Genomic DNA, 12678 nt, shown 5'->3' on the forward strand with positions numbered 1-12678 from the left:
GGTAAGTTGTTTTTCTGCCATTAGCACATTTAGCAGCGCATACATGAGGTTTATTGACAGCGCTTAGACAGATTCGTTTTTGGTCAGGAGCGGTGGGTGCATTTCTTCAGATGGCAATAGCAGCTCTTGAAGGAGGTGATCGATCTTTTCACAGATCATCTGTCTCATATCCTCTCATTAAATGGTAACACTTTTAAGAAATATGTATAAAAGTGATGTACTGCACCTTTAATAATTATATGGAGACAACAGTTTGCAGTGTTTGAGTGTGAAACTTCCGCTACGCTAATTAGATAATTTGGCTCCCACTCCTGAAGTCGCATCAGCTGCACTACCTGTCAGGTCAAAGCGTGGAGCCGGGGCCACCTGGAACAGGGGGACCGAATAGCATTAACCTTGCTGTGCCCCTGTTGGCCCCAGGCCCAGGCGGCCCAGGAAGAGTGGAATTAGCTAAGCCAGGCAGGGCCATCTGATTCCAAGCTCCATCCAATTACAGCCTTATCTCCTGGCCAAATGAGATCAATTCATAGAGGGCAGGCAGGCCTCGCAGCCTGGCCAAGGTGCGATAATCAGCAGTTGGGAGCATGTCACTTAACGCCCCTGTGTCCCTGAAAGAGCCAGAGCATGTGTTAGGAGCAACACTTGCTGCCATTAGCTCTCGACGCCTGCTGGAGCTTCAACCGCACTCTGCATGAGGGCAACCTGCTGTAGCGCATTTAGACATCTTTTTGTGTTCGAGTGCAGCAGTCAGGAGGAGGTCAATAATGTGCATAGTTACAATTTAGACACTCTTCGCTTGAGATGACACTAGCCAAAAAGTGCAGGTTAGAAAAATAAGGCTGCTTTTTATATTGTGGCAATGTTTAAAAGCTGTTCTGTGAAAAGGTCTGATGTCCTTTCTGTTATTTGGGAAGGAAAACAAATGTTGGATGGCGAACCAAAAAAGCAAACTCTGACCTACATACTTAGGTCTTGGTTTGGTTGAAGTGAACTCTGATGTGGTTCGAATGCATAGTGAATGCCAAGCAGAACGGAGACCCCGCTCCTAAAGCAGGAAACAGACCAGGGATTCTGGGTAAATGGAACCAAAACAAACATGCGAGAATAGTGCTAGCAGGAGAAATGGTGCCTGGTCTCTTGCCAAAGACAAAAGAGAAATCCTACAACCTCCAAAGTCTGATGCTACTCCATTTTTGCTTACATTTCATTAAGAAGGATGTTGTCTACGTCTTCTTCAGAGGTTAATTAATCTTCCCCTTGCTCAGTCTGCCAGGTTGTGATTGTTCTGTCCTTGGTAGCTTTACATTTGTGTAATATGACTTTAATTTTGGATGATTGTTTTAAAACCTACCCCTGCTTTAGGTTCTACTTTCTCCATGACCTGTCTGCTGTACTCCTTGGTCTTCCTGATGCTGTTATATGATGTTCTGTAACATACCTCTTCGTCACCAGAGGGCCTTTGACTATGCCTTTTCAAGTCAAAAATAGTAAAATATATAAGAAAACATCAACTTTTAGAATTTTTTTTTCACTTACTGCTAATAAAAGGCAACTTTAAACAAATCAGTGTTTTAGCAGTTTTCTAAGTTTTTCTTTACCTCTTGTTTTTATAATAATTATTGAAAAATAGATTTGATTTTATGATAAAAATAAGATTTTCTTATTTTCTTAAAACATGTTTCAGATAATTTTTTTCCCTCCAGTTATCTGAGGCTCAGCGGTCCCCACTTTGAAAAACATCAGTCTAATGCATTTTAATAAAACACTAAGCTGTCTTTGGAGGAAACTATGGAGTAAAAAATGTCTGAGTTTTTCTACCACTAATTGGTAACACACAGCTATTACCTGGGTATTAACAATAAGAAACTGCAATAGAAGAATGGAATTACTGGTCATCAAAATGGAAGATTTTGCTGAGACCAAAAAAAAAAACAACCTAAAGCTCTTTATATTTATTTCTGGTCCTTCTGCCATACTAGTGATTGTATTGCACCACTGGTGTGTCCCACAACCATCTGGATGACTGTTCTGTGCCCACAATATGACTGGAATGGGAGCCATTTTGGGGAATTTATGTTTGCCTATTTCTTCTCATTCTTGTGTTCTGGGCACAAGTATCCATTGGAGAGCAATAGGTAGCGGTGAAAGAGTGGCCATCCTCAGCTGCGGCCCCTGTGATTGCACATCCAGGACTGGCCGACACACTCCCACCTCCCACCTGTCCCCAGTGCTGCGGCGTCTGCATCCTTCCTCGGCCCAGTTAGATTAAAGCCCTCTTAAATTCACTGCAGCAGGCCTGCCACACAGGGAGAGCCAGCATCGCAGGGGCCCTCTGACAATCAGTACTTGGCTGGGAAGCACTAATGACCACTGGGAGGGAAGGAGAGGGGTGATGTTGGCTTGCATAAAGATAGCAGCAGCAACAGCAGTGGGTTGGGGGTTGTTTGGAACAACCTGGCACGTCGCTGGGATGGGGTCCGGCACGGCACCGACTAGATTAGCTTCCAAGGGGCAGAGCTGCAGTCGGTTTGGGGGAAAATATCACAGCCCATTAGTTAGACGCAATGAAATGGAGTCAACTTCTGGGACTCCATTAGGCACGCTGCGCTTAGGCAGACAGCGTCCCTCGGTGTGATGTTACTATTCTGGAAGGATTGAGCACAGAGATATAATTGGACTGGGGAAATCAAGCAAGTTTCAGTGGTCCTGGTGGGGCTCTCAGACACAAAATGAGAACACGGGCATTTGTATTTTTTTTTTTTTTCCTCTCCGTCTCCCCATTAGTTTTGCATTGTTATGGGAAAAACAGGAAGACAAAAAGCAGCCAATGTACCTGCATTTCTTTTTTTTTTTTACTTTCTCTCTCTCACTGCGTTCTACATCTCAGCTTCCAGCTTCCTCTTCTGTATTTTTTTGCCATCTGACTCAAATCCATTTTCTATTTGTAGCTTCAGCTCTGGCTAACTCCAAACTAAACAATATGCATTTATTCATCCATTTCTTTCTCCAGGCATTGATGAGACCAAGGCTTGTGCTTGATAAAAAAACATGGATTAGTCTAACACGGGCTGCTTGCTTAAGCCTTGTAAGCCTGCTTACTGCAGATGAGAGCCAACTAACTTCATTCTTCTAGAAAATACTTTACATTCACATAGGTATTGCCAAGGCATGGACGGACTGACGTTTTGCCCTTCCTGAAACGGGGTCTTTCTGAGTAGACGGCTGACGTTTTGGCTCCTTTTTTTGAGGCGGAACCCTGATGTAGATGGAACGGACAGGCATCAGTGCTCCGGGTAATTGATGTGCAGTTTTTAGCACCATCATGGGACCTCTACATCCCCGCTCGGTCCTAACAGGCACGTCTCACTTGGTTTGCTCAGAATTCTTGATGTACTCCCGCTTAAATAAAGGACGTTTTGCCAATTCTCCAAGTTAATGTACTTCCCAGTCGCTCCCCCCGTCGTGCCCTTCTCATGTTGACAGTCACATATGTAGTTCAACTATCTGACAGTACACCGACCAGGTTTCCTGCTTTACCAAGCTCATGTTGGAGCTGTTGGTCAGTGAAACGCTTCCCAAGGTGAAAGGGGAGAGCTTGGTTTAAATATAGGCTGTCACTCTTAAGTAAGCCATTTTCTAATACTTTTCTGCCCAGTTTTGTAAGGGATTTCTGAGAGATCAATTAAGAGTTATCCATTTAGGGTAATTGGTTTTGTGAGGGATTGATGAGTGGAATTAGATAAGGTCAGAAGAATATCTTGTAATTGAAAGAAGGAGGCAGTCTGTTCAGTGCAAATAGCCACTGCTTTAAAAAAAAAAAAAAAAAAAAAGCATTTGTCCTTTATAGGTTTTCTCAGTTTTTGCAGTTTTTTATCACACTTAAATTAGGGGAGGGACTTTAATTGTCCCTAATTGTTAACATGTTAACAATTTTAACGCAATCAGTCGCATATTGATACGGGCGTGGAAAGGGAAGTTGAATTAAAATGTGAGTAATCACAAGTTGTGTTTCCATTAACCATAAAATTGTGACAATTGAAATTACAAAAAATATATATTTTTAATACAAACATTCCAATTGCAAAAACGTAAATTTGTTGATAAAGTTTTTCAGCTAGAATGACGTAGTTTTACAGCCATATCAAAACATGTAAATATGTATTTTGCAAAACTGTATTAGAAACACCTTTTTCACATCACACGAGTCGTGTGATCAACAACCGGATGTTACTACGGGCAAAACACACAAAGAAGAAGAAGACAGGAAGTAATAGGAGGATGATGATCTGTTTTTGTTTTGTTTATTCACTCAAATGTGCAGCTGGCTCCACCGAAGCTCTCACAGCATCGCACAGCTCATAAAATGTTGAGTTTGTCAATCGAACGTGTTGAATCCATAGCTCTTCTGCTTAATCGCCGACTACAATTTCCCCAAAATGCAGCTTATGTAGTCGCTCCCAAGTATAAGAGGCTCGTCACTTCAATACCTGAATAAAACTCCAATGTCTCCTCTGATGGCTGATAGATGATGAACGCTAGGGTAATGACTAAAACATGAATATACGTATATTGTATTACTATTTACATCCATCGCTGCCATGATTTTTAATGACTTATGGCTTATTCACGTGTGATTTTCATTTAATTTCTTATTTAATGGAAATACTGCTATTGCTAATTTTCTTTTGACATTATCAGAATATAGACAAAGATTTGTGCAGATTTGTAATGAAAATGTAGCTACAGTGAATTCAATCAGATTCAAGAAAGGGGGAAACATTACGTTGCTTTGAATGACGTTTTCTTCCCTTCATAGATAAAAACATGGTTATTGTATGTACTCATGTTATATTTGTAATCTGAACCATTTAAGTGTGAAAATTAGGCAAAAACTGAAGACATCTGCGTTGGGGCTAAATGCTTTTCAGTCAAAAACAGTGTTTTTTTTAAGACAAAACTGGGCTGTTACTGCCTGCGAACCGAAACATTATACACAAGCCTGCCTGACAAAAAGCACTGTGCTGCATCTCTCTCGCCTTTCCTCTTTGTCCTTTCTATTCATAGAATTGTACGCCCATAGCAGGAGAGTGTTGACATTTGTGCACCTCTTGGGAACACATCAGCGTGAATGTTATCAGCACCTTAAAGACAGCCTTCAGCCCCCATAAATCCGTAGTAGGTGCTTTCAGCCCCCGCCTCAAAGGGCAAAGCCCACCCCAACCTTCCACCCCTGACCTGTCTGCCAGCCTGAAGAAAGAGCCCCTGACAGCTCCTTTGACAGTGAGAGGAGGGGGGGCGGCTTGTAAAGAATAGGTGAAATGGAGGGTAAAAAAGGGGGCCAGCCATTTAAAATGTCTGTGCTGAGATCTAATCAGGTTGCAGTGCCTGTGAGCCTTTCCAAAGTAGCACTGAGACATTGCAGCTATCCACTTCTTCTGGCACCAGGGGTCTTATATCTGCTACCCCACTCCTCGCGGAAGAAGGCTTGCGGCATTCCTCTTTGGTATCCATCTTTGTCAATCTCCACTTGTCCAGAGTGAAGTATTGTGGTTTTAAAAAACAAAGAAAAACATCAAAGCAGCCAGACGTCCTGTTTCCTGTCTTGCTGTGTGTTTTAGTGTAACAACACCCGTTCAATTGTCTCTAAAGAATAAAATATTAAGTGTGTTTTGTTGAATAGCAAGTCCTCTCACTTCTTCGAATCGTGTACCTCTATTCGTATGGTGCACCTGTATCAGGATGAAAGGTTTAAAACAACAGAAAACAAGGGACATTACTTTTGCCATGGCAATAACGTTATATTTCTTTCCATATTTGAGAATCAACTAACCATCTGGGAAGGAACGGTCAATGGACTGTGTAATCCTAAATTGTCAAGTAAGTTTTACTTGAATTAATCACAAATTAGTGGATTAGTGTATCAGTGGGAGCATTCAGCATGCCGAGGTGATTAAATCTTCATCAGTGCAGACCGAGTCTCTGCAGAGAATAGCATGAAGTTAAGTACAGCGGACTAACTGTTTGCATAAGTTAGGGACTATAACTGCCTGTGGATATCTGAAAACTCAAATACTTGAAAGTCTGTCTAGAAATACTCATAACTGCCTATTTTACTAGCGCAAACACGAAATACACGGTGGAAACTGTTTTAGAACTACATAAAAAGCAAACATCAACGGTCTTCCCAATCTATGCTCCTGGGCATACAGCCAGTCAGGGTCAAGAAAAATTAATGGTGCTGCTATGCAAATGCCAGCTTGCCACAATATATCTTATGTTAAATATTTTAGATATGCACTACAAAAAGAACAGGTCAGCAAATAGCAAAATTTTTCACAAATAAGTTGCAGTCATGTTCCACCTAAGGAGAACTCAATGCAGACTCAAAGCGGATGTCTGGTGGACACATACATCACCGCAAAGGCACATTTTTTACAACACGTACTCTGTGTCCCAATGGAAACTGCTCACCGGGAAATTAAGTTTACACAAACAGTTTTATATGCGACACCAAGCCGAGAGGGTTGAAAGTCGGCACAAACAGCACTAACAGGAGTGAGGTGTCCACCTTGGTGTAGCAGAAACGATGCTTGGTGTCCGACTAGATCAACATTCAGATTATAGGAAATGAAGGAATTTGTCACAAGAAATGTATGCAGTAGGTATACTCCACAATAAAATCTCAACCGTCTGCAGACAATGTGTGTGGAGTCTGTGCGGTTCACAGAGTATCTGATATTTTGTATCAGACACAAAATATCTCGTACAAAATATGCTAAAAACATCTTAATATATAGCATATGAAAAATGTTAATTTGAAGCTGCATTGAAACACAACACGTAATTGCAATAGTCTTATAGGTGTATAAAGATGAATAGCTCTCAGGGTATCAAGCACCTGCTGATTTATTTAAAATGAGTCCTAAAAGGTCAGCAACTGATTTCATGACAAAGTGCATGAAAACTGAAAGTAACTAACATTATGTCAGTGGTAATAAAAACAAGAGAACTGTGCTTCACAATCTTAATCGTTTTATTTCCTAGTTTCGCTCTAGTTTAGGCTCAAAGCTGGGGCACAAACATAGACATCAAGCGTTGCCCACGTCGGTCCAGAGGTTTAAGATAACCTCCAAGTGCAAAGTCAACACAGAACACATCTGATCTGTAGCTCTTTGCCTGTTTAGGACCTACGCTGTCTCCCCCAACATCCCCCTCTATGAAAAATGCGCCTCGACGTTTTCTTATCTGCTCCCTCTGTTGGCAAGCCATGGAGAGTGGCAGCACAGGCAGGGCAAGTAAATGTCAAGTGAACCACCAAGGATGGATATTAAAGCTTCTGGGCCCCACAGACAGACAGAGAACGACTGTGGGTGGAGGAGAAAAGGGGAGGGCTTCATCTGTCTGTTTTAAAGCCAAATGCTCAAGATGGCTGCATTTTCTGAATTCTCTCTTATCAATTTCCAGACTTTAAAGATGCTTTATGTGTGAGGAGGTGACTGCTATGAGACTTCAAAGCATGTTCCACACCACGATTACACTCCGTCATAAAAATCTTACTTATATTCATACTTTATACATACTGTATATATTTTCTATGGTAGAGATATTCACTTCTTCCATTAAAATAAATCGCTAAGCAAATCTTTCATATACAACATACCTGTGAGCATATTAGTATATTCATAAACTTGCATGCGACCCAAATGAACTGATGCTGAGAGATTCGGCTCCACTTAACATAAAATGTTATTATAGCTGACATATGCATATATATGTATGTTTTTTAACATCAAATATACAGAATTTGTCTGAAGCAGATTTTCCAGCAGCTCTTCTTGCATGATTCTAAAATAAATGAACCATCAAACGTCTGATGAACAGCAGTCCCATTTTATGAGTTTGGAACCATAAGGTCCTGAGTGGGTGGCATCTTGCTCTCAGATACTGCACAGCTAAGATTTAATTTAAAAAGGCTTCTTTGCTTTTTTTCCAGACTCTTCCTTTTCTCAGAGAGTCTTTGTTTGTGTGCATTTTCACTATAAAATGCAGCTCTGGGAACAACAAAATTAGAGTCACCGCAAAAAGTGGTTTTGAGGTTTCTTCATAAAATTTATCTGCAAAATTTTATTGCCAACTCTGAATTAATTGTAAATATCTCTTTAACCGATATGGGTTTTTTTTTAAAACTTTTTATTTTCAATAACTGTTTTATATCAACACATATACATGTCCACCCCTGTCACAATTCACATCTTATTTACGCAGACCATTCCAGACATTTAACCCAAACCAAGTAAACTGGTCATACAATTCCAGCTCTACCAAAAGTCTTCCAGGGAATGTTGATGGAGGAAACAGTCCAACAGAGATACATTTCCTTCAGATAGACATTGGACCCACTTATATTCATCAACATCCATGGATATATACATTACAATAATTACAGTGATAGGGACTAACTGATATGTTTATTAAAAAAATTTAATGAATAGAGCATTTAGATTTTTTAAAGTTCTTTTAAAATTTCAGTTCTGGATATTTAAAACCACTGCTATGTGGAGAAATTTCTGGCAAACACATACAGTACAGACCAAAAGTTTGGACACACCTTCTAATTCAATGGGTTTTCTTTATTTTCATGACTATTTATAAGGCAAGAAATCCCACTTATTAACCTGACAGGGCTCACCTATGAAGTGAAAACCATTTCAGGTGACTACCTCTTGAAGCTCATCAAGAAAATGCAGAGTGTGTGCAAAGCAGTAATCACAGCAAAAGGTTGCTACTTTGAAGAAACTAGAATATAAGGGGTATTTTCAGTTGTTTTACACTTTTTTGTTTAGTGCATATTTCCTCGTGTGTTATTCATAGTTTTGATGCCTTCAGTGTGAATCTACAATGTCAATAGTCATGAAAATAAAGGAAACTCATTGAATTAAAAGGTGTGTCCAAACTTTTGGTCTGTACTGTACATACATAAATAACTGCTGATATTAAGCTAGTAACAGAATATATGTAGTGGTAAATGCATTCGTAGGTACGTATCTGGTCGAGCCCTTTATAGTTTAATATGCACAATGCAATGTTAGTAGTGCAACTTTAAAAAGTGACCCCAAAACAAAACAGAGAGGAATCCCAGCTATCGATAAGCTTTGCTGTTTGGGGAACATGAAGGTTTGTCATACATTACAGAAGGAAACGTAAATGGATCCAAAACAACAATCAGGTATGTAGCTCGCTCTGCACGTAGCTGAGTCACTCACCTGAAACCTAAAGCTGTGAACGTAAAGATGACTGGCGCTGGAGAAAAATCAGTTGAAGTTCAAATCCAGCAGCTTGCTGCAATCAACCAGCCAGAGATGCGACAACACTCTGTTGCTGTGGTGACGATTCTTTCTGACGCTGCGATTTTTTTTGGTGTGTTAAGTTCTACTGGGAATTTAAAGAATAAGTGCACCTTTCTGTTAGCATCTTTCTACTGACTGGGCTAATGCAGTAGGCACATCTGCCTAGTACTGGGCTGGACCTTCTTACTTATTACAACTATGTTAATTCTTAATACTGTAGATTCAACAAGACGTCAAAAACATTCCTATTTCGGTCTGTATTAATATAGACCTCACCTATCTGAATACCACAGCAAATCTATTCATTGGCATCATGTTGCACATTAATTAGAGCAGAGGCTACTGTTCTTCATGTGTCTTTCCCCCTCTCCACCCTGTCTCTGCCCCCTTCTTGTTGGATTACTGTTTTGAAGAAATTCTTTTAAAAAAATAAATTCCTTTGGAAATCTTTAGTTTGGACCCTGACAGAATAGTAGCCTTCCATCCACACAGACCCGGCTAGGGAAGAGCACCTCCAGTAGAAGATTTGAGGACTGCATTTTTTACATGACTGCACCGCTACGAGGTTTCTGCAGCAATTTAGAGTCTGACTGAGATAAACCAATGATTTAATGAAGTCTTGGATCTGGGATATGTCTAAAACCAGACATCAGCTTTGCAAACATAAGAACTGATGACTCTCAAGAACTCTTGCCCTTGATTGGTTCTTTCTAAAAGTTGATTGACAAGAACTACTATAATTTAGTAGAACCTTAAAGAAGTGATCTAAAGATAAAGTTGGCCTGTTCCTGCATTGCACTTTATCAAGTACTGTACTTAAGCACTTGCTCTAAACATTGAAAACCTCTGTCAAAGCTGCTGCTGGGTAATGTACACTTATGCCTGCCTAAAGCCCTCATATCCCTTTTCTTAACCACAACAGCATATAAAGACAAAACCTTACATGTCATTTAGGAAACTACTACTTTTCTAATAAATTTTGTTTTATTATCCTCACTAACTTGTAAGACTTGTACCAGTTTATACAACACTTGTTTATTTTCTAGTGCCAGACAACCAGGTCTGACTTGAAGTCTTAACCTCGTATGTTTACTACTTGTATATTTTTGATGGGTTTTTGTTCCCCACAGGACAAAAAAAAAAAAAAGGAGTCCTTCACTTGTTTGTTGTCTGCTCACAGAGAATTGGATCTAAATTGTTCGATAATTTCTCTGCCCTTAATTGCATGGCTTCAGTGAAAGCTTTGCTCCTCTCTCCAATCCTTTTAGAACTACTTAAATGTTCCGCTTGGGTGTGGATTAGTGGATAATGGTCCCAGCAGCAGGCCAGGTACAAGCTATTGAAGTGTTCCTTAGATAGCCTCGGTGGGCCTGAGGGAGGGTGAGGGAGGGCGTTCATTGTTGGTGTGACAGTTTGCCTGAGTGGATTACATGCAGTTTAGGGGACTGTATTGGATTGGGGTTGTGCTCAATTATCCTCTTGGATTGGATTGCAAGTGAGTAACCTCCTATCCCAATTTCCAGTGCACCATATGAAGCCTATAGGAGCCCGCTGTTCCACATTCTAAGAAAGCATTAAGCCACTGAGCCCTGAGATAAAGTAGTCATGTTCACAGCATGATGTGACAGCTAAAATTTCACTTCTTTCCCTGACACTATTTCTCTTCCAACTGCAAGCATATGTTGCCAAACTAATTTCCCTGTCAGTCTTTGGTATATTTTACTCAGAACTGTTTTACATGTGCATCTCCTAAAGTCAGCTAAGTGTATTAGGAAGTAAATGATAGATTGGATTAATAAAAAGTCCAGCAACCAAAAGTAAAGTAAAAACTTTGAACACAACTTTTACTTGTGCCATTAACTACTCATTCTTTGAAAATGTTGCTATTGTCTCTTTGGCAGTTCAGGATTTTGCTGGGATAAGCCTAATAAAACTACTATAAACAAGTTTATATTTATGGCCACAGAATCATGAGCCTGACCCGACAATCACGCAAATAATTTTCACCTTACCCGGCCCAAATTTCAAGTTGGGTTTGGTTTCTTAAATAACCCTGCATTCCATACAGCACAGCGAAAACAACACTAGAATGCACAAGTTGTGATAATATACTTATCATAGTATAAATACAGGAGCAGAAACTTTAGCCTGTTGAGAAAATAAAAAAGTGAGGTACAGAATCATACTGTAAAAATTTACAGCGCACGTCTATCAATCAAACATCCCAGATGATTTGCACTTGATTCACTCTATGGTTACAATAAGTGGCAAGATGGAGCTGGAGAACGCTAAACAAAAGCAAAAACTGGGAAAAACTGAAGCAGTACAATTGTAAATTGAATAGTATGTCCGGACTTGGGCCTATAATCAAAGTTAGCCGGATTGGGCTTGGACACAATGCCTATTGGCCCGGATCAAGTTGGGTTTTTTAAATTATTTCTTAGGACCGATCTAAACTCTAATATTTATCTTGTAACCCTATTTGCTTTTAGATCCACTTAGCACACGCTAAAATTGAAATGGATCAGTAACAAAACAAAACAAAAGTTATATTAGCTGTAAAAGTGCCCAGATCTCATGACAACAAGCAGGGAAAAATCCTAAAGTCTAAACACCAAGGTTTGATCCACAAAGCAAGTAAACAACCAGAGCAAGTAGAGACAATATCTGTAAAATCAGACGCAAAGGTTAACATGAGCAGCCGTCACACTGAAGTCCTGGAAATGAGGCTGGGATACAAATGAGTTTGAATCCAAACACAGCTTCAGCTCACTTTACTTTTAAAGATGTCTCCATCCCAACAGTTTAAGTTGCAGGAAAATTTTTTGATTAAGTTTAAGGATGCACTTAATGCTTAAATAAAATGTTAAAATTACACCATTGTTACCCCTGCAGAAATTACAGAAGCTGTTTCAAAGTTTTATTTCAGCATCCCTTGCAGTTAATTGATGTATGATTATTTTTACCTGCATAACTGAAGTGCCCGTGTTAGCTCCCACACTCCATCTCCCACCTGACACCGATTCTCATATGCAAAGCTGCAAGTGCCTGCTGTCACTTTCTCTTTCCCTTTTTCATTTTCGTACTTTTTCCTGGAGACTTGCGAGTGGATAACAATGAGTCCCCTGGCTGTACTCATCTGATTCCGTCAGCAAGAGGAGGAAAAAGCATTACAGCGCCTTGGGAATATTGGGCCCGAAAATGGTAATTTACCAGCTCAAGCAAATCCTGGGAGAGCATGGAAGATGAAGAGTAGACAGATTTTGCTCGCTTTATTTATTAAATTTGATAACCAGAGCTGGCGTCCAGAGACAGAAATGGTCTTCCATGT

At 40.0% G+C, this 12678-nt stretch overlaps 1 protein-coding gene across 15 annotated transcripts in view; it reads left to right on the plus strand.

The window, feature by feature from the left end:
- auts2a (activator of transcription and developmental regulator AUTS2 a) overlaps positions 1 to 12678 on the plus strand; it is a 343424-nt gene that overhangs the window by 150484 nt on the left and 180262 nt on the right. The window lies entirely within an intron of this gene.

The sequence above is a fragment of the Xiphophorus couchianus genome, chromosome 11, assembly GCF_001444195.1.
Source record: "Xiphophorus couchianus chromosome 11, X_couchianus-1.0, whole genome shotgun sequence".
Classification (NCBI taxonomy): Eukaryota; Metazoa; Chordata; class Actinopteri; order Cyprinodontiformes; family Poeciliidae; genus Xiphophorus; species Xiphophorus couchianus.